Consider the following 21,133-nt stretch of genomic DNA (forward strand, 5'->3'; position numbering starts at 1 on the left):
TGATAAAACATTTTTTCCTTTTCTTCCTCCTGCTTTGAAAAGGCAAGTGCCATGAGGGATATCTTAATAGAATGTGCCATTTCCTTGCCAGGAAAGCAATAGGTTGTTATTGGCTGAATTCAAGAGAGCCACTGGCAATCCTTGTTCCCAGAATCAAAAAGGTCACTAAACCCTCAACTTAAATACAACCTTTTTATTATTTGCAACCTCTCTGAGTTTGTTTTACTCACACATTATATTTTAAAACAGTCTTAGACTTTAAGCACTGAAGAATTGCTTAAGAAATGTTTAAATGACTTAAAGTCAACTTACACTTTAGCTTACAATGTTTTCTATATAAGAATCTCAAAGTTAATAAAAATATAGATGCGAAGGACCCAATACTAAGAAGGGGATGAATTCTGAGAGTAAATACATTTATAACCCTGTCTCAAAGCAAGATCAATCCTATAAAATACTCAGAATGTTAAGAATGCAATTTACACAGTAAAAATTATTTGATTTGTTTTCAGTATGAAAGTATTTTTAATTTCTTTACTGCAGGTACAATGGCATCCAAGTCATCAATTTCTAAGATTTCAAGTAGATCATTAGTAAATGCCTGAAATGCTGGGAAAAATTCCTCATGTTCTTCCAGTTTGTTGATAATACTTTGGAGGTCTTCAGGTCCCAATACCTGCATAACCTGTTCATTCACATCCTCATTAATCAGCCTACACAATTTTCCAACTGTGTTCACCAACACACACAATGAAGATGAACTATCTAATTCTAAGAGTTCTTGGAGGTTTCTCACAGCATTGTTCATTTCTCCAAGCCTAGTATAAACTTCATTCATTCGAGGATAGACTCCATTTAAAGAAGGCACATCAAATAACTTTTGGAAGTGAGAAACAATAGCTTGCAAAGTTTTTAAGTTTGGCATATTGCTGTCCTTTTCCTTATTTTCAATTTCTTCTAACATGGTATCTACTATAAACAACAGATCTTCAATTCTGATACCTTCATTTTCATCCTGCTTTTTTAAATTATGCCAAGGCACCAGTTCTGCGGATAGTATTTTCAAGGACTTATACAAATCCTTTAGGGAAGTCAGTTGATCTGCCCACATTTCTATTATAGGAATAAGATGCTCAAATCCACAATCCTGAACAAGATCTTTATTAAAATGTTGGGCTCCTCCTTTGCTCTGTTTATAAATTATTACTGGAGCTCTTGGATTGTGAACAATTGAATTGATGCTATTCAGAACCTGAAAGTATCTCTGGTCAATTAGGGCCTGCCGCTGGTTATCTTTGCTGGGTTCATCTGGTTTCTCTGGGTCCTCTGCCTTTTTTTGACTGATAAGATCCTGTAATTTGATGTCTTTCTTAAGGGCTTTCTCCAGTTTCTTCACCTGTTGTTTATAAAGTCTTAATTCATGCTGTGTGGGCCTGGTTTCCAAATCTTTTTGGAGATTCAGCTTTTCACTTAAAAGTGCATCAATCTTGGATTTCGATTCCTTGAGTTGATTCTGTAATGACATTAGAAGGCCTTTATAAGTTGGTGAGGCATCCAAACTTCTGTAGTCTTTTTCTTCTTCTGACGGACTTTCATTTTCTTTATATTGCCTTTGTTTATGCAATTTTCTAATTTTACATTCATAGTAATCAATTAGGCAAAGCAACTGTCTATCCAAGATGGTATGAGGAACTCTTTTGCAGAGATAAGCAAACACTCTGTTTTGAGTGACAATGCGCTCTTCTTCCTCCTTTGTTAATCTATAGATATCCTTTTGCAAAGAAGCAATAGTCTCTTGTTGCTCCATTCGTTTTTCCTTATAATGCTGACATTTTGCCTGTAAAGCTTTATGCTCCTTTTGAAGATCTTTTATTATATTCTGTTGCTGGCAAACCCTATTTAGAGATTCATCCTCCAATTCATCAATTTTGGACTTCACACTCTCCATAATTTGTTCCAAGTCATTAGCTCGTTGTTCATGATCGGCTGCTCGGCTTTGTTCTAACTGAAGTTCATTTTTAAGCTGCTGATTAGTTTCTATGAGCTCCTGGATCATGTTCTGTTGACGTGTTGTTTCTTCCACCAATGTTTCCAAATTCTGCCTCATCCTTTGTGATGACTGTTTGTCAAAAACGATGAGATCTTTAAGATCAGTTCTTTTGACTAGAGACAAAGGTTTTAGGCCATGCCTCATCAACAGCACATTTATGCTTTCCCATTCTGCTTCTTCCCGCAGTTTTTCAGTCATGAGTGTGTTTGATGATTTACTGGACTCCTAGGCTTTAGGGGCTGCTGGAGATATATCTTTTGTGAAATCAGAAGAAGTAGACTGGCAAGAAAAAATATTCACGTTGTCTCAGTCATAGCACATTCCTCTTGCACTTTTCACCTGTTCATTTAAGTTGATCTCAATGAAATGATCACCCAGTGAGTCTCACGTCCGAAACTGGATCTTCATCTTCCTTGGCCGCGGCCTCCCTCCACCAGCGCCTACACTCCACTCTTTTTGCTCGCATAGTTTCTGAGAAAAATTTGATGTAATTCTTGCCTTTGTTCCTCTATAAATAAGGTGTACCCCCCCCCAGCTTCTTTCAGGACTAACTTCAATTCTCTGTAATTTGGAAATTATATACCAATGTATATGTAGTTTTTGTTTGTTTTCATTTATTTTGCCATGTTATTTGAGCTCCCTGAATCTGTTATTTGCTGTCTGAAATTAATTTTGTGAACTTTTAAGTCATTTCAAATTTTTCTTCTGTTTCTTTCTATTTCTCTTCCTGGTAATTCCAGTACATGTATGTTGCTTTTGTGGTTATGCCATAGCTTATAGATATACTGTTCTGTATTTTTTAATATTGTTTAATTTAAATTCAATTAATTAACATAGAAAGTATTATTGGTTTCAGAGGTACAGGCCTGTGATTCATCAGTCTTATATAATACCCAGTGCTCATTACATCACATGACCTCCTTAATGTCCATCATCCAGTTACCCCATAACCCCATTCTGCAGTTTTCTGAGTACAGCTCCTTTGCCTCTTTGGTTCCCTTTATTCCTAGGTATCTAATGATTTCATGTGCAATTGTAAATGGGATCGACTCCTAAATTTCTCCTTATCTTGTCTCATTGTTAGTGTATAAGAATGCAACTGATTTAAGTGCATTTATTTTCTATCCTGCCACATTGCTGAATTCCTGTATGAGTTCTAGCAATTTTGGGGTGAGGTCTTTTGGGTTTTCCACATAGAGTATCATGTCATCTGCAAAGAGTAAGAGTTTGAATTCTTCTACGCTGATTTGGATGTCTTATTTCTTATTGTTGTCTGATTGCTGAGGCTAGGAATTCTACTACTATGCTGCACAGATTGGTGATATTGGCCATCCCTACCATGTTCCTGACCTTAGGGGGAAAGCTCTCAGTTTTTCCCCATTGAGAATGATATTTGCTGTGGGCTTTTCATAGATGGCTTTTATGATTTTGAGGAATGTTCCGTCTATCCCTACACTATGATGAGTTTTATTTTTATTTATTTTTATTATGTTCAATTAGCCAACATATAGCACATCATTAGTTATTGATGTAGTGTTCAGCGATTCATTATTTGCATATAAAACCCGTGCTCATCACAACATGTGCCCTCCTTAATACCCATCACCTGACTACCCCATCCCCTCACCTCTCTCCCTTCTGAAACCATCAGTTTTTTTCCCAGAGGCCACAGTCTCTCATGGTTTGTCTCTCCCTCTGATTTCTTCCTGTTCACATTCAGTTTTCCATCCCTTCCCCTATGGTCCTCCATGCTATTCTTTATGTTCCACATATGAGTGAAACCATATGATAATTGTCTTTCTCTACTTGACTTATTTGATTTAGCATAATGTCCTCCAGTTCCATCCATGTCAATACAAATGGTGGGTATTCATCCTTTCTGATAGCTGAGTAATATTCCATTGTATATATAAATCACATCTTCTTTATCCTTTAGTCTGTTAAAGGGCATCTTGGCTCCTTCCACAGTTTGGCTATTGTGGACATTGTTGCTATTAACATTGGGGTGCATGTGCCCCTTCTTTTTGCTATATCTGGATCTTTGGAATAAATACCAACTAGTGCAATTGCTGAAATACCCACTAGTGCAATTGCTGGGTCATAGGGAAGCTCTATTTTTAACTTTTTGAGGAACCTCCATATGGTTTTCCAAAGTGGCTGTACCAGCTTGCATTCCCATCAACAGTGTAAGAGGGTTCCCGTTTCTCCACATCCTCGCCAATATTTGTTGTTTCCTGCCTTGTTAAATTTGTCATTCTAACTGGTGTAAGGTGGTATGTCATTGTGCTGATTTGTATTTCCCTAATGGCTAGTGATGATGAACATTTTTTTCATGTCTCTGTTAGCCATTTGTATGTCTTCTTTGGAGAAGTGTCTGTTCATGTCTTCTGCCCATTTTTTGACTGGATTATTTGTTTCTTGGGTGTTGAGTTTGAGAAGTTCTTTATACAACTTGGATACCAGCCCTTTATCTGTAATGTCATTTGCAAATATCTTCTCCCATTCCGTGGGAGGGCTCTTAGTTTTGCTGACTGTTTCCTTTGCTATGCAGAAGCTGTTTATCTTGATGTAGTCCCAAAAGTTCATTTTTGCTTTTGTTTCCCTTGCCTTTGGAGACATGTCTTGAAAGAAGTTGTTGTGGCCTATGTTGAAGAGGTTACTGCCTTTGCTTTCCTCTAGGATTTTGATGGATTCCTGTCTCATATTGAGGTCTTTCATCCATTTTGAGTTTATCTTTGTGAATGATGTAAGAGAATGGTCCAGTTTCATTCTTCTGTATGTAGCTGTCTGATTTTCCCAGCACCATTTATTGAAGAGACTGTCTTATCCATTGGGTATTCTTTCCTGATTTGTCAAAGATTATTTGACCATGGAATTGAGGTTCCATTTCTGGAGTCCCTATTCTTTTCCATTGATCTATGTGTCTGTTTTTGTGCCAATACCATGCTGTCTTGGTGATCACAGCTTTTATGATGTTGAGGTATGTTCCCTCTATCCCTACACTATGACGAGTTTTAATCAAGAGAGGATGCTGTACTTTGTCAAACACTTTTTCTGCATGTATTGAGAGGATCATATGGTTCTTGTCCTTTCTTTTATTTATGTCATGTATCACATTGACTGATTTGCAGATGTTGAAACAACCTTGCAGCCTAGGAATAAATCCCACTTGATCGTGGTGAATAATCCTTTTAATATACTCTTGGATGCTATTGGCTAGTATTTTGGTGAGAATTTTTGCATCCATGATCATGAGGGATATTGGTCTGTAATTCTCCTTTTTGGTTGTGTCTTTGTCTGGTTTGGGGATAAAAGTAATGTTGGCCTCATAGAAAGAGTTTGGAAGTTTTCCTTCCATTTCTATTTTTTTTGAAATACCTTCTTCTTTAATGGTTTGGTAGAATTGATCTGGAAAGTAATCCCGCCCTGGGCTCTTGTTTCTTGGGAGGTTTTTGACTACTTCTTCAACTTCCTTGCTGGTTATGTGTCTGTTCAGATTATGTATTTCTTCCTGTTTCAGTCTTGGTAGTTTATAAGTGTCTGGGAATGCATTCATTTCTTCCAGATTTCCTGGTTTGTTGTTATATAGTTGCTCATAATATGTTCTTATACTTGTTTGTATTTCTTCTGTGTTGGTTGTGATCTCTCTCTTTCATTCATGATTTTATTTATTTTTGTACTTTCTCTTTTCTTTTTGATAATTCTGCCCAAGGGCTTATCAATCTTATTAATCCTTTCAAAGAACCAGCTCCTAGTTTCATTGATCTGTTCTACTGTTCTTTTGGTTTCTATTTCATTGATTTCTGCTCTGATCTTTATTATTTCTCTTCTCCTGCTCATTTTAGGCTTTATTTGCTGTTCTTTCTCCAGCTCCTTTAGGTGTAAAGTTAGGTAGTATATTTGAGACCCTATTTGGTTCTTGAGAAATGTTTGTATTTCTATATACTTCCCTCTTAGGACTACCTTGGCTGCATCCAAAAGATTTAGTACAGTTGTGTTTTCATTTTCATTTTTTCCATGAATTTTTTAAATTCTTCTTTAATTTCTTAGTTGACCCATTCATTCTTTAGTAGGATGCTCTCTAGCCTCCATGTAACTGAGTTCTTTCCAAATTTCTTCTTGTGATTGAGTTCCAGTTTCAAAGCTCTGTGGTCTGAAAATATGCAGGGAATGATCCCAGTCTTTTGGTACTGGTAGAGACCTGATTTGTGACCCTGTAGGTGATCTATTCTGGAGAATGTTCCATGTGCATTAGAGTAGAATGTGTATTCTGTTGCTTTAGGATGGAATGTGCTGAATATATCTGTGAAGTCTATCTGGACCAATGCATCATTTAAAGATCTTCTTTCCTTATTGATCTTCTGTTTAGATGATCTGTCCATTGCAGTGCAGTGGGTTTTAAAGTCCCCTATTTTTATTGTATTATTGTCAATGTGTTTCTTTGATTTTATTATTAATTGGCTTATATATTTGCCTGCTCCCATGTTAGGAGCATAAATATTCACAATTATTAGGACTTCTTGTTGTATAGACCCTTTAATTATGATATAGTGCCCTTCCTCATCTCTTACTTACAGTCTTTGGTTTAAAATCTAAATTGTCTAATATAAGGATTGCCACTCTAGCTTTCTTTTGATGTCCATTAGAATGATAAATGGTTTTCCATCCCCTCACTTTAACTCTGGAGGTATCTTTGGGTCTAAAATGAGTGTCTTGCAGACAGCATATCGATGGGTCTTTGTTTTTTATCCAATCTGTGTCTTTTGATTGGGGCATTTAGCCCATATACATTCAGAGTAACTGTTGAAGGATACGAATTTAGGGCACCTGGGTGGCTCAGTTGGTTAAGCGACTGCCTTCGGCTCAGGTCATGATCCTGGAGTCCCAGGATTGAGTCCCACATCAGGCTCCCTGCTCAGCAGGGAGTCTGCTTCTCCCTCTGACCCTCCTCCCTCTCATGCTCTCTCTCATTCTCTCTCTCGCAAATAAATAAAATCTTAAAAAAAAAAATTTGAAAGATACAAATTTAGTATCATTGTATTAACTGTAATGTGACTGTTACTTTGTATTGTCTCTGTTCCTTTCTGGTTTATCTTACTTTTGGGCTTTCTCTTTGCTTAAAGGATCCCTTTTAATATTTCTTGTAGGATGGTTTGGTGATCACAAATTCTTTAAGTTTCTGTTTTCCTGGAAGCTTTTTATCAGTCCTTCTATTTTGAATGACATCTTAGGTGGGTAAGGTATTCTTGGCTGCATGTTTTTCCCATTTAGCACCCTGAATATATTATGCCATTCCTTTTTGGTCTGCCAGGTCTCTGTGAATAGGTCTGCTGCCAACCTAATATTTCTACCCTTATAGGTTACTGATCTCTTGTCCTGAGCTGCTTTCAGGTTTTTCTTTTTTCTCTGAGATCTGTATGTTTCACTATTATATGTGGAATATATATAGCTCAGAAAATATTTCCTCAGTTGGGTCATCTCCTGATATGCCCATCCAATAAATTATTTATTTCTGTTACAGTGTGTTTATTTTGTTTTGTTTTGTTTGCTTCTGGCATTTAAAAAAAATTCCATCTCTCTATTTACATTTCTCATCTGTTCTTGCATGCTATCTACATTATCATTAAAGTTCTTAGCATATTAGTCATAGCTATTTTAAAATTCCCAATCTGACTATTTGAAACATCTCTACTAAATCTGGTTCTGATGCTTACTCTGTGTCTTCAAATTTTTTTTGCCTTATGATATACTTTGTAATTATTTCTTCATAGCCAAACATGATGTATCATGTTAAAGGTCTGTTGTAAATAAGACTTAGAATTTGGTGGCGAGGTGTGGTAAGTTGGAAATCATTCTATAGTATTATAAATAGGTTTTAGTTTTTTATTAAAGCTGTATCTGTGGACTATGAACTGTATAAATGTCTCTCATTTTTTTTCTCTCCCCTTAGATAGGACAGAATAGCTGGAGGGTGCTGAAACTAATTTCCCTCTCTCATGTGGAAAGCTAGAGATGGCTAAAATTCAATATTTCATTCCCTTCAAGTCAGTTTGGTTATGGTAATACCCCAGCAGGTTATGTTCTGGTTAACTAGTTTACAGTGAAGGCAGGCCATTTTAAGAACAAAGTGTTCTTGTCTATTCCAAAATGGTTAATTTGTTTTCCTTCCTGCTAGAAGCAGGAGGGGATTTTTCTCTGATATTTATTGTGTGAATCTGATTGAGATCCTACTGGTAAATCTCATGATATGGTTGGGGGAGCTTTCTATTACTAGGTCTCTCTCATGTTTTTAACTCTCAGATTGTCTGCATTGAGCCTCCAGCTGTTGTTCAATTAAAGTTCAGGTTTCCCTATTTGGGCACTCGTTACCACAGTAGTTTCCACTTGTGAATCTCTGCTCATGTAAATTTCAACTTCCTGTATTCACCTGTCTCCAATCCTGAGGACGACAATTTTCATCATGTCCACCACCATTATAAGTCCAAGAAGAGTTTTTTTTTTCAGTCAGTTCAGCTGTGTGCTCTTACTGGGTTGTAGTGACCACTTCCAAGCTTCTTACATGTAGAACTAGAAACCGGAAGTCTGTCTTCATATTTATAGATTTCTATAGACCCCATGTAGTTTTGTCTGGCTTTTGTATCCAATTTAAAAATCTGTCTTCTAACAAGTGTGTTTAAACTATTTACACTAAAATTGATTTTAGTTATTGTATTAGTTTTCTATTACTACTATAACAAATTACCACAAACTTAAGGGCTTAAACAATAAGAAAAGATTTTCTTATAGTTCTTTAAGCACAAGTTTGAAATGAATTTACAAAACTAAAATTAAGTTATTGGAAGGGCTGCTTCCTTTGGGAGTTTCTAAGGAATAAACCATTTTCTTATGTTTTCCAGCTGCTAGAGGCCACCTTCATTAATTGGCTCATTGTTCCCTTTCTCTAAATCCAAAGCCAGCAATGTTTTATCTGTCTGATTATTGTCCTGTAGCCCCAAATCCCCATCTAACGAGAGAAGGAAAACCATGTCCAAAATCAGGTGGTGATGTCAGCACATTTTAGACAACCTTTCTTTTAGTCTCCCTTTTTGACAACTAATTAGGCATCTATCCACAAACAAAGATGCCTCTGTGGGAGTGGTGGGATCCAGTATGATATGCCTAATGATCTAGGAGGAGTCTTGGCTACCTGTGCACATGGAAATAGGCAGAAAGTCCTCCCTCATTATGAGCCATGGAACAAGCAAAGCCAGTAAACATGCTGATTTTATTTTTTTGCTTCAGTTGGCGAAAACTGATAGAGTGTTGACCTAGGTAGATACCCATAAGGGAGAAAGAATTTGTAGAATAAACTTCCTGAGAAGAGATACCAGCATGCCGTTAGAGCAAAAATTTCAATATTGAATGCAATAAGAACTTTGCCAATGTTGCCTCTCCCTCAAAATGACACAGTGTGGGGCTGAACTACAGATGGAAACCACACTCATGGGGAGGGGGATAAAAAGGCAGTGAGTGGGTGCCTGGCTCCCACAGCTGTGTGGGACACCATTGGAGAAACCAGTTTCTCTCCCATAATACCCAGAATACTGAAGTGGCACCTCAATGACTTGGATGGAGGGAAGAGACTGAGAAAGAGGAAATTAAGTACATCAAAGGACTTTAGAGTGGTGTGGCTCCTGCTAACTGTACTCAGAACTTCAGCAGAAAGTCCTAAGAACCTTTGAAAGAATACCACCCCAGGATCTCTTCACCAGGCCCAAGAACAGTTCCAATTCCTGACTGCAAAACCTACATCTGCTCCTATTCCGTGACCAGCTACTGTGTGTGCTCAGAACTACATTGATAAGAGTGAGTCTGGTAAAAAGAGAACTATCAGAAAAAAACAAAACAAAACAAAACACCAGGACCTGTGGGCAAGGAAGAAACTACAAACTTCAACTATAACACCACTTTTTGGAAAACAAAAGAGAGGTTTCTGGCAGTCAACCAGAAGAGTTTTAAGAACTAGAGAAACAAAAGCTTAAGAATTCTGCTACAAGAAAGAGCAAGATATGTGGAGCAGGTACATCAAAATAAGATCAAAGTAAAACCTGCAAATAACAGAAACAATGAAGAGCATATCCCATTGAAGGCAGGTAATAAAAGTTTGAGAAGGTGGCTGCTACTTGATATATGAAAGTAGCAACTCCAATAAACAAGAAGAATCAAGGGAACCTGTCATTACCAAAGATAACATTGATTCTCCAATGACCAAACTCAAAGGCATGGTATTTTGGGATCTAGTTGATAAAGAATTCAAAACAGTTGTTTTGAGGAAGCTCAATGAGCTACAAGAAAACACTGAAAAACAAGTCAATGAAATCAGGAAAATATACATGAACAAGTTGGAAAATGTAACAAAAAGGTAGAAATCATGAAAAAAAAGGAATTCTGGAGCAGAAAAATGCAATGAATGAAATGAAAAATGCAGTGCAGAACCCCTACAGCAGAGTAGAAGAAATAGAAGACATAGTAAGTGGACTAGAGGTCAGGAATGTTGAAATAAGCCAGTGAGGGGGAGAACAACAACAAAAAGGAATGAAAAATGTGATCTATGGGACTTCATGACATTTATAAATATTAAAACGATTGAGATTACAGAAGAGAATGGAGGAATACAGGGGCAGAAAGTTTATTTAAATAATAGGTGAGAACTCCCCAAATCTTGGGAAAGTCTTGGACACTGAAGTATACAAAACTAATAATTCACCCTGTAATGTCAATGCAAATTGACCTTCTCCAAGGCACATTAAAATGAGCCTGTCAAAAATCAAAGATAAAAAGAGTATAATCTCTTTAGACAGATTAAAAAAAAAAAAAGATTGTAAGCCACAAAGGAACACTCATTAGATTATTGGCATATTTCTCAGCAAAAACCCCTAGAAAGAGACCAGGAGACAGTAGATTTACATATTCAAATTTTTGAAAGAAATATATTGACAACCAAGAATATTTTACCTGGAAAATTTTATCTGAAAGATCAATTTTCGATGAAGATATTCTAGAAAAACAAAAGTTGATGGAGTTCATTGCCACTAGATTTGCCTTACAAGAAATGCTGAATTGAATCTTTAAGCTGAAATAAAAGATGTTAGTGACACGAAAACACAAAGGTATGCACCACACTGGTAAAGGTATGTACCGTCAGATTTAGAAAACTCTAATTCAGTAATAGAATGGTGTGTTGAACAATTAACTACAGTATAAAGGTTAAAGTAAGGGTATTAAATATAACTATAGTTGCCAAAATTTCTTAACTAACACACAATATAGGAAGGGTAAATTGACAAGTCACTGGGTGGCTCAGTTGGTTAAGTGTCTGTCTCAATTCCAGCTCAGGACATGATCTCAGGGTCATGAGATTGAGCCCTGCATCAGGTTTTGCACTCAGTAGAGAGTCTGCTTGCAATTATCTCCCTCTGCTCCTCCCCCCACTCATGCTCGTTCTCTCTCTCTCTACAACAAATAAATACATCTTTTTAAAAAAGGGTAAATTGTGGCATCAAAAATATATAAAAGGGGGACATAAAAGAGTAAAACATTTGTTTACAATGTGAGTTAAGTTGCCAGAAGCTTAAAATGGATTGTTTTATCTATAAGGTGTTTTGTGTAAGCCTCATAATAAGCAAAGCAAAAACCCAGAGGAGATGCACAAAATATAATGAAAGAAGAAAGAATTGGAAGAGCAAGATGGCAGAGGAGTAGGAGACCTAAATTTGTTCTGGTCCCAGGAATTCAGCTAGATAGTTATCAAACCATTCTGAACACCTACAAACTTAATAGGAGATCAAAGAAAAGAATAGCAGCAATGCTATGAACAGAAAAAAGACCACTTTCTGGAAGGTAGGACATGTGGAGAAGTGAATTCGAGGCAATATTTGGGAAGATTGTCCGTGGTGGTGGGAGGGAGGGAGCATCCATCAGCCAGCTACAAACAAGTTATAGAGCAGCAGAGAATAAAACCAGAACTTTTAGAAGTCTGTTTCGATGAATGACATTGCTCCAGTGGCTAAGCGGGGGTGGAACCCATGCTGGGACAGTGTGGTCTCAGGACCCTACGGGTCACAGAAAGACCGGGCGTGCCCAAGTGTGGTAGAGTTCCCAAGTATCAGAGTGGGGAAGCTGGCTGCAAAGACAGAGCCGAGGAGTGGGCTCTCATTTGAGGGCTTCCATAAACCATGATCTGTGGCACAGTTGGGCCACTACTCTTCAAGCAGGGATCCAACAAGTGGCAGATCCGGGGAGACTGCCCTTCCTCCTCCAGGAGGAGCAGTACGGAAGTGCACCGCAGGAATCCACTGGGTTTGGAGACTGCAAACAGGTTCGTGTGCCAGAGATACAAACACGCAGTCACCGGCCAGGTGAGCTCTGTGTGTGGCTGGAGACCAGGGAGAGAGGAGTGATTGACTGCTTTTCTCTGAGGGCTCACTGAGGAGTGGGGCTGTGAGTTCTCAGCTCCTCTGGGGTCAGAGATTGGGAGGCTGCCATTTTCATTCTCCTCCTCCAAAACTGTATGGAAAGCTTTCAGGGAACAAAAGCAACCGAGATCAAACCCAAGGAGGTTACTTAGCCTGACCCATGACAAAGGAGATGCAATTCCACCTTGGGCAAAGATATTTGAGAATGACTGCAACAGGCCCCTCCCCCAGAAGATCAGCAAAAACATCCAGCCAAGACCAAGTTTACTGATCAATGATAACTGCAAAACTCCAGCACTAGGGGAACACAGCTCATAGAATTCATGGCTTTTTTTCCCCATGATTCTTTAGTCTTTCAAAGTTAATTTTTTTAGATTTTCCTTATTTTGGCTTTTTCTACCTTTTTTGAATTTTTTGTCTTTCCTTTTTCAACCAACATCTTATCTTACCAATTCCTTTTTTAAAATTTTTTTTAATTTTCATTTTTACACTCTTATTTTATCCATTCATTGTATTTAACCTTATTTTTTGTACATATATAAGTTTTTCTTTCTTTAAAATTTTGGGATATGGTTTCTTTTAACAGACCAAAATATACCCTAAATCTAGTGTATGGCTTTGTTCTAGCCTCCTGCCAGATAACATTATCTCTTTTTTTTTTCAACCAACATCTTATCTTATCAATTCCTTTTTTAAAATCTTTTTTTTTTAAAGATTTTATTTATTTATTTGAGACAGAGAGAATGAGAGAGAGAGAGCACATGGCGGGGGCAGGGTCAGAGGGAGAAGCAGACTCCCCGCCGAGCAGGGAGCCCGATGCGGGACTTGATCCTGGGACTCCAGGATCATGACCTGAGCCGAAGGCAGTCGCTTAACCAACTGAGCTACCCAGGTGCCCTAAAATCTTTTTTTTTAATATTCATCTTTACAATCAAATTTCAGCCCTTCATTGTATTTACCCTTATTTTTGTATATATATATTAGTTTTATTCTCTTTAAAATTTTGGGAGGCCATTTCTTCTAACAGACCAAAATACACCCAAAATCTAGTGTGTGGCTCTGTTCTATTCACCAACCTGATCATATTCTTTTTCCTTTGTTTTTTCCTTTGCTCCCCCCCACACCCGACCCTGGTTTTCAGGGCTTTTTTGATTTGTTTAATGTATATTTTTCTGGGGTTGTTGTTAACCTTTTACCATTTTGTTCTCTCATTCATCTATTTTCCTCTGGACAAAATGACAAGACATAAAAACTCACCTCAAAAAAAAAAAAAAAAAAGAAAAAGAAGCAGTACCAACTACCAGGGACAAAATCAATACAGATATTAGTAAGATGTTGGAACTAGAGTTCAGAATGACGATTATAAAAATACTAGCTGGGCTTGAATAAAGCATAGAAGATACTAGAGAATCCCTTTCTGAAGAAATAAAATAACTAAAATCTAACCAAGACAAAAACAAAAGGGCTATTAACGAGGTGAAATAAAAAATGGAGGCCCTAACTGCTAGGATAAATGAGACACAAGAGAAAATTGGTCATCTAGAAGACAAAATGATGGAGAAAAAAGAAGCTGAGAAAAAGAGAGATAAACAACTACTGGATCATGAGGGTAGAATTCGAGAGTTAAGTAATACCATAAGGAGAAACAATATTAGAATAATTGGGATTCCAGAAGAAGAAAGAGAGACGGGCAGAAGGTATATTGGAGCAAATTATAGCAGAGAACTTCCCTAATTTGGGGAAAGAAATAAGCATCAAAACCCAGGAGGCACAGAGCACCACCCTCAAAATCAACAAAAATAGGTCAACACCTTGACATCTAATAGTAAGAATTACAAGTCTCAGAGACAAAGAGAACATTCTGAAAGCAGCTCGGGAGAAGAGATCTGTAACCTGCAATGGTAGAAGCATTAGACTGGCAGCAGACCTATGCACAGATCACTGGCAGGCCAGAAAGGATTGGCATAAATTCAGAGCATTAAACGAGAAAAATATGCAGCTAAGAAAACTATATCCAGCTAGGCTGTCATTGAAAATAGAAGGAGAGGTAAAAAGCTTCCAGGACAAACAAAAACTAAAAGAATTTGCAAACACCAAAAAAGCCCTACAAGAAATAATGAAAGGGGTCCTCCAAGCAAGAGAGAGGCTAAAAGTAACATTGACCAGAAAGGAACACAGACAATATACAGTAACAGTCACCTTACAGGCAATACAATGGCACTAAATTCCTATCTTTCAATAGTTACCCTGAATGTAAATGGGCTAAATGCCCCAATCAAAAGACACAGGGTATCAGATTGGATAAAAAACAAGACCCATCGATATGCTGTCTGCAAGAGACTCATTTTTGACCCAAAGACACTTCCTGATTTAAAGTGAGGAGGGGGAAAACAGTTTACCATGCTAATGGACATCAAGAAAAAGCTGGGGTGACATTCTTATATCAGACGAATTAGATTTTAAACCAAATATTATTATAAGAGATGAGGAAGGACAGTATATCATAATTAAAGGGTCTATCCAACAGGAAGTTCTAAAAATTTAAATATCTATGTCCTTAACATGGGAGCAGCCAATTATATAAGCCAATTAATAACAAAAAAAAAATCAAAGAAACACATTGACAATAATACAATAATAGTAGGGGACTTTAACATGCCCCTCACTGAAATGGACAGATCATCTAAGCAAAAGATCAACAAGGAAATAAAGACTTTAAATGACACACTGGACCAGATGGGCTTCACAGATATATTCAGAACATTCCATCCCAAAGCAACAGAATAAACGTTCTTCTCTAGTGCCCACAGAACATTCTCCAGAATACATCACATCCTAGGTCACAAATCAGGTCTCAGCCAGTACCAAAAGATTAGGATCATTCCCTGCATATTTTCGGACCACAATGCTTTGAAACTAAAACTCAATCACAAGAGGAAAGTTGGAAAGAACTCAAATACATGGAGGCTAAAGAGCATCCTACTAAAGAATGAATGGGTCAACCAGAAAATTAAAGAAGAATTTAAAAAATTCATGGAAACAAATGAGAATGAAAACACAACTGTTGAAAATCTTTTGGATGCAGCAAAGGTGGTCCTAAGAGGAAAGTATATAGCAATACAAGCCTTTCTCAAGAAACAAGAAAAGTCTCAAATACACACCGTAAACCTACACCTAAAGGAGCTGGAGAAAGAACAGCAAATAAAGCCTAAACCCAGCAGGAGAAGAGAAATAATAAAGATCAGAGCAGAAATCAATGAAATAGAAACAAAAAGAAGAGTAGAACAGATCAATGAAACTAGGAGCTTGTTCTTCAAAAGAATTAATAAGATTGATAAACCCCTGGCCAGACTTATCAAAAGGAAACAAGAAATGACCCAAATCAACAAAATCATGAATGAAAGAAGAGAGATCACATCTAACACCAGAGAAATATGAACAATTATAAAAACATATCATGAGCCACTATATGCCAACAAATTAGACAGTGTGTAAGAAATGGATGTTTTTTTAGAGATGTATAAACTATCAGAACTGAACCAGGAAGAAATAGAAAACCAGAACAGACCCATAAACAGTAAGGAAATTGAAGCAGTAATCAAAAATTTCCCGACAAACAAAAGCCCAGGGCCAGATGGCTTCCCAGGGGAATTCTACCAAACAATCAAAGAAGAATTAATACCTATTCTTCTGAAACTGTTTCAAAAAATAGAAATAGAAAGAAAACTTCCCAACTTATTTTATGAGGCCACCATTACCTTGATCCCCAAACCAGACAAAGACCCAATCAAAAAGGAGAAGTACAGACCAATACCCCAGATGAATATGGGTGCAAAAATTCTCACCAAAATACTAGTCAATAGGATCCAACAGTACATTAAAAGGATTATCCAGCACGACCAAGTGGGATTTATTCCTGGGCTGCAAGATTGGTATAAGAACCATATGATCTCCTCAATGGATTCAGAAAAAAACATTTGACAAAGTGCAGCATCTTTTCTTGATTAAAACTCTTCACAGTGTGGGGATAGAAGGAACATACCTCAATATCATAAAAGCCATCTATGAAAAACCCACAGCGAGTATCATTCTCAATGGGGAAAAACTGCGAGCTTTCCTCCTAAGGTCAGGAACATTGCAGGGATGTCCACTAACACCACTGCTATTCAACATAGTACTAGAAGTCCTAGCCTCAGCAGTCAGACAAGAAAAAGAAATAAAAGGCATCCAAATTGGCAAAAAAAAGAAGTGAAACTCTCACTCTTTGCAGATGATATGACACTTTATGTGGAAAACCCAAAAGACCCCACCCCAAAACTGCTAGAAATCGTACAGGCATTCAGTAAAGTGGCAAGATATAAAATCAATGCACAGCAATCAGTTGCATTTCTATACACCAAAAATGAGACAGAAGAAAGAGAAATTAAGGAGTCAATCTCATTTACAATTGCACCCAAAATCATAAGATACTTAGGAATAAATCTAACTAAAGAGGCAAAGAATCTGTACTCAGAAAACTTTAGAATACTTATGAAAGAAATTGAGGAAGACACAACAAAATGGAAAAGCATTCCGTGCTCATGGGTTGGAAGAACAAATTTCGTGAAAATGTCTATGCTACCTAGATCAATCTACATATTTAATGCAATCCCTATCAAAATACCATCAACTTTTTTCAAAGAAATGGAACAAATAATCCTAAAATTTTTATGGAAACAGAAAAGACCCTGAATAGCCAAAGGAAGGTTGAAAAAGAAAAGCAAAGCTGATGGCATCACAATTCCAGAGTTCAAGTTCTATTACAAAACTGTCATCATCAAGACAGTATGGTACTGGCACAAAAGAGACACATAGATCAATGGAACAGAATAGAGATCCCAGAAATGAGCTCTCAACTCTATGCTCAACTAATCTTTGAGAAAGCAAGAATGAATGTCCAATGGAAAAAAGACAGTCTCTTCAACAAATGGTGTTGGAAAAATTGGACAGCCACATGCAGAAGAATGAAACTGGACCATTCTCTTACACCACACACACAAAAAGACTCAAAATGTACGATAGAACTCAGTGTGAGACAGGTATCCATCAAAATCCTTGAGAAGAACACAGGCAACAACCTCTTCGACCTCAGCCACAGCAACTTCTTCCTAGACATATTGCCAAAGGCAAGGTAAGCAAGGGCAAAAATGAACTATTGGGACTTCATCAAGATACAAAGCTTCTGCACAGCAAAGGAAACAGTCAACAGAACCAAGAGACAACCGACAGAATGGGAGAAGATATTTGCAAATGACATATCAGATAAAGGGCTAGTATCTAAAATCTATAAAAATCAACACCCAAAGAACAAACAATCCAATCAAGAAATGGGCAGATGACATTAACAGACATTTCTGCAAAGAAGACATCCAAATGGCCAACAGACACATGAAAAAGTGCTCAACATCACTCAGCATCAGGGACATTCAAATCAAAACTACAATGAGATACCACCTCACACCAGTCAGAATGGCTAAAATTAACAAGTCAGGAAACAACAGATGTTGGCGAGGATGTGGAGAAAGGGGAACCCTCCTACATTGTTGGTGGGAATGCAAGTTGGTGCAGCCACTCTGGAAAACAGTATGGAGTTTCCTCAAAAAGTTAAAAATGGAGCTACCCTCCGACCCAGCAATTGCACTACTGGGTATTTACCCCAAAGTTACAAATGTAGGGATCCAAAGGGGCACATGCACCCCAATGTTTATAGCAGCAATGTCCACAGTAATCAAACTATGGGAAGAGCCTAGATGTCCATCAACAGATGAACAGATAAAGAAGAAGTGGTATATATATACAATGGAATATTATGCTGCCATCAAAAAAATGAAATCTTGCCATTTGCAATGATGTGGATGGAACTGGAGGGTATTATGCTAAGCGAAATAAGTCATTCAGAGGAAGACAATTATCATATGATGTCAATGATGTGAGGATTGTGAGAAACAAGACAGAGGGTCATAGGGGAAGGGAGGCAAAAATGAAACAAGACAAAACCGGAGGGGAGGCAAAGCATAAAGACTCTTAATCTCAGGAAACAAGCTGAGGTTTGCTGGAGTGGAGGGGGGGTGGGAGAAATGTGGGGTCTGGGTGATGGACATTGGGGAGGGTATGTGCTATGGTGAGCACTGTGAATTGCGTAAGACTGATGAATCATAACCTGTACCCCTGAAATAAATAATACATTATGTTAATAAAAAAAAAGAAGAAGAAAGAGAGAATCATACCACAGAAAATCAATTTAAAAAGGCAAAAATAGGGAGAGACACGTTGATGACTCAGTCTGTTAAGGGTCTGCCTTTGGCTCAGGTCATGATCCCAGGGTTCTGGGATGGAGTTCCATGTCGGGCTCCTTGCTCAGTGGGGAGCCTGCTTCTCCCTCTGCCTGCTGCTCCCCCTGCTTGTGCTCTATCTCTGACAAATAAGTAAAATAAAAAACAAACAAACAAAAAAGACAAACAAGAGGGGGGAAACCCAAAATGGAAGTACAAAGCAAAAAGAAAGTTATTATTAGATTGGTACAGTAATCCTTACATATCAACAATTACTTTATATATGAATGGAATTAACTCATCAATCAAAAGGCAAAGAGTGGATGGATAGTTAAAAACACAAGATACCCCATTCAGATTTAAGGACATACGGGGGCTCAATGTAAAGGAATGGAAAAAAAAGTATCCCATGCATGTAGAAACCAAAATAAAATGGGGGTAATTATAAAACAAGAATAGACAAACTGAAAATGGTAAAGAAAGAGACAAATAACGTCATTATATAATGACAACTGGGTCAATTCATCAATGATGCATAACATTTATAAATATGCACTCATCCAACATTAGTAACATATAGATATATGCCATATATTTGTGACATATATAAATCATTTATTGACATATCTGAAGGAAGAAGTACAGAACAATGCAATAACAGGAGGGAACTTTAGTGTCCACTTCCAGCAATGGCTAGATCATTCAGAGAGAAAATCAACAAGGCAACATTGAACTTGAAACATACATTAGACCAAATGAACCTAAAACATATTTATAGAACATTCCATCCAACAGGAGCACAGTACACATTTTTCGGAAGTGCACACAGATCATTCTGCAGGATACATCATGAGATAGGATGCAAAACAAATCTTGGCATTTTTTTTTTTAAGTCTTGGCAAATTTAAAATCAGAATCTTACCAAGTATCTTCTCTGACCACAATGGTGTCAACTAGTGATCAACAACAGGAGCTAAACTGGAAATTTTAAAATAATGTGGAAACAAAACAACACACCCCTGAATTACCAATGGGCCAAAAAAGAAATCAAAGCAAAAACAAACAAACAAACAAAATCTCAAAAAATAAAAAAAAATAAAAAAGGAAATATGATATACCCAAAACCTATGGGATGTGGCAAAATAAGTTCTGAGAATAAAGTGTTTTTTTTTAAAGATCTAGTTATTTATTTGAGAGAGAGAGAGGGAGAGAGAGAAAGAGACTGTGCACAAGTGGGGCTAGAGGCAGAAGGAGTGTGAGAGGGAGTGAATTTCAAGCAGACTCCCCAATGAACATGGAGCCCAACACAAGGCTTGGTCTCATGACCCTGAAATCATGACCTGAGCTGAAATCAAGAGTTGGACATATAACCAACTGAGCCACCCAGCCAGCCCCCTCCTTTTTGTGTAGAGAAGTTCTGAGAATAAAATTTATGGTGATATATACATACATTAAAAAAAAACACACAACAACAACAACAACAACAACAGGAATACCTTCAATAAACAATCCAGCCTTACACTTGAAGGAACTAGAAAAAGAAGCACAAAATAAGTGCAAAGTTAGTAGAAGAAACAGAAAAGCAAAGATCAAAGCAGAAATAAATGAAATAAAAACCCTCAAAACAATAGAACAAACTGAAACTAAGATCCCATAATTTGAAAAGATAAAATTGACACACATTTATCTAGGTGAACTGAGAAAAAAAGAAGACTCAAATAAAATCAGAAATGAAAGAGGAAACTTTACAAATGATATCATGCATGTTCAAAGGATCATAATGCTACAATGAATAATTATATACCAACCAATTAGATAATGTCAAAGAAATGGATAAATACCTAAAACCTACAACCTATAAAGACTGAATCACAAATAAATAGAAAAATCTGAACAGCCCAATAACAAGATAAGGAAATTGAATCAGTATTCAAAAACTTCCCAACACAGAAAATCCCAGTTCCAGATGATTTCACTAGTAAATTCTACCAAACATTTAAAGAAGAAATGCCAATCCTTCTCAAAGTCTTCCAAAAAATTGAAGAGGAGGGAACACTTCCATACTCATTTTACGGGGCCAGCATCACCCTATTACCAAAACAAGATAAGGACACTAGAAGAAAAGAAAACTATAGACCAATATCTTGATGAATAAAAATGCAAAAATTTTCAACAAAATATAAGCTAACTGGGTGATGGTCTTTAAGGAGGGCACACAATGTGATGAGCACTGAATGTTATATGTAACTGATGAATTACTGAACTCTACATCTGAAACTAATGATGTAGTTTATGTTGGCTAATTGAATTTAAATTAA

At 37.2% G+C, this 21,133-nt stretch overlaps 1 long non-coding RNA gene and 1 pseudogene across 1 annotated transcript in view; one reads left to right on the forward strand and one right to left on the reverse strand.

Annotated features, from left to right (window-relative positions):
- Positions 1-21,133, forward strand: part of LOC145717818 (uncharacterized) — a 164,402-nt gene that overhangs the window by 4,250 nt on the left and 139,019 nt on the right. The gene's annotated exons all lie outside the window — the stretch shown is intronic.
- On the reverse strand, positions 7-2,484 carry LOC102743014 (centrosomal protein of 70 kDa pseudogene; annotated as a pseudogene).

The sequence above is a fragment of the Leptonychotes weddellii genome, chromosome X (assembly GCF_054177405.1).
Source record: "Leptonychotes weddellii isolate Sample4059 chromosome X, ASM5417740v2, whole genome shotgun sequence".
NCBI classification, from domain to species: domain Eukaryota; kingdom Metazoa; phylum Chordata; class Mammalia; order Carnivora; family Phocidae; genus Leptonychotes; species Leptonychotes weddellii.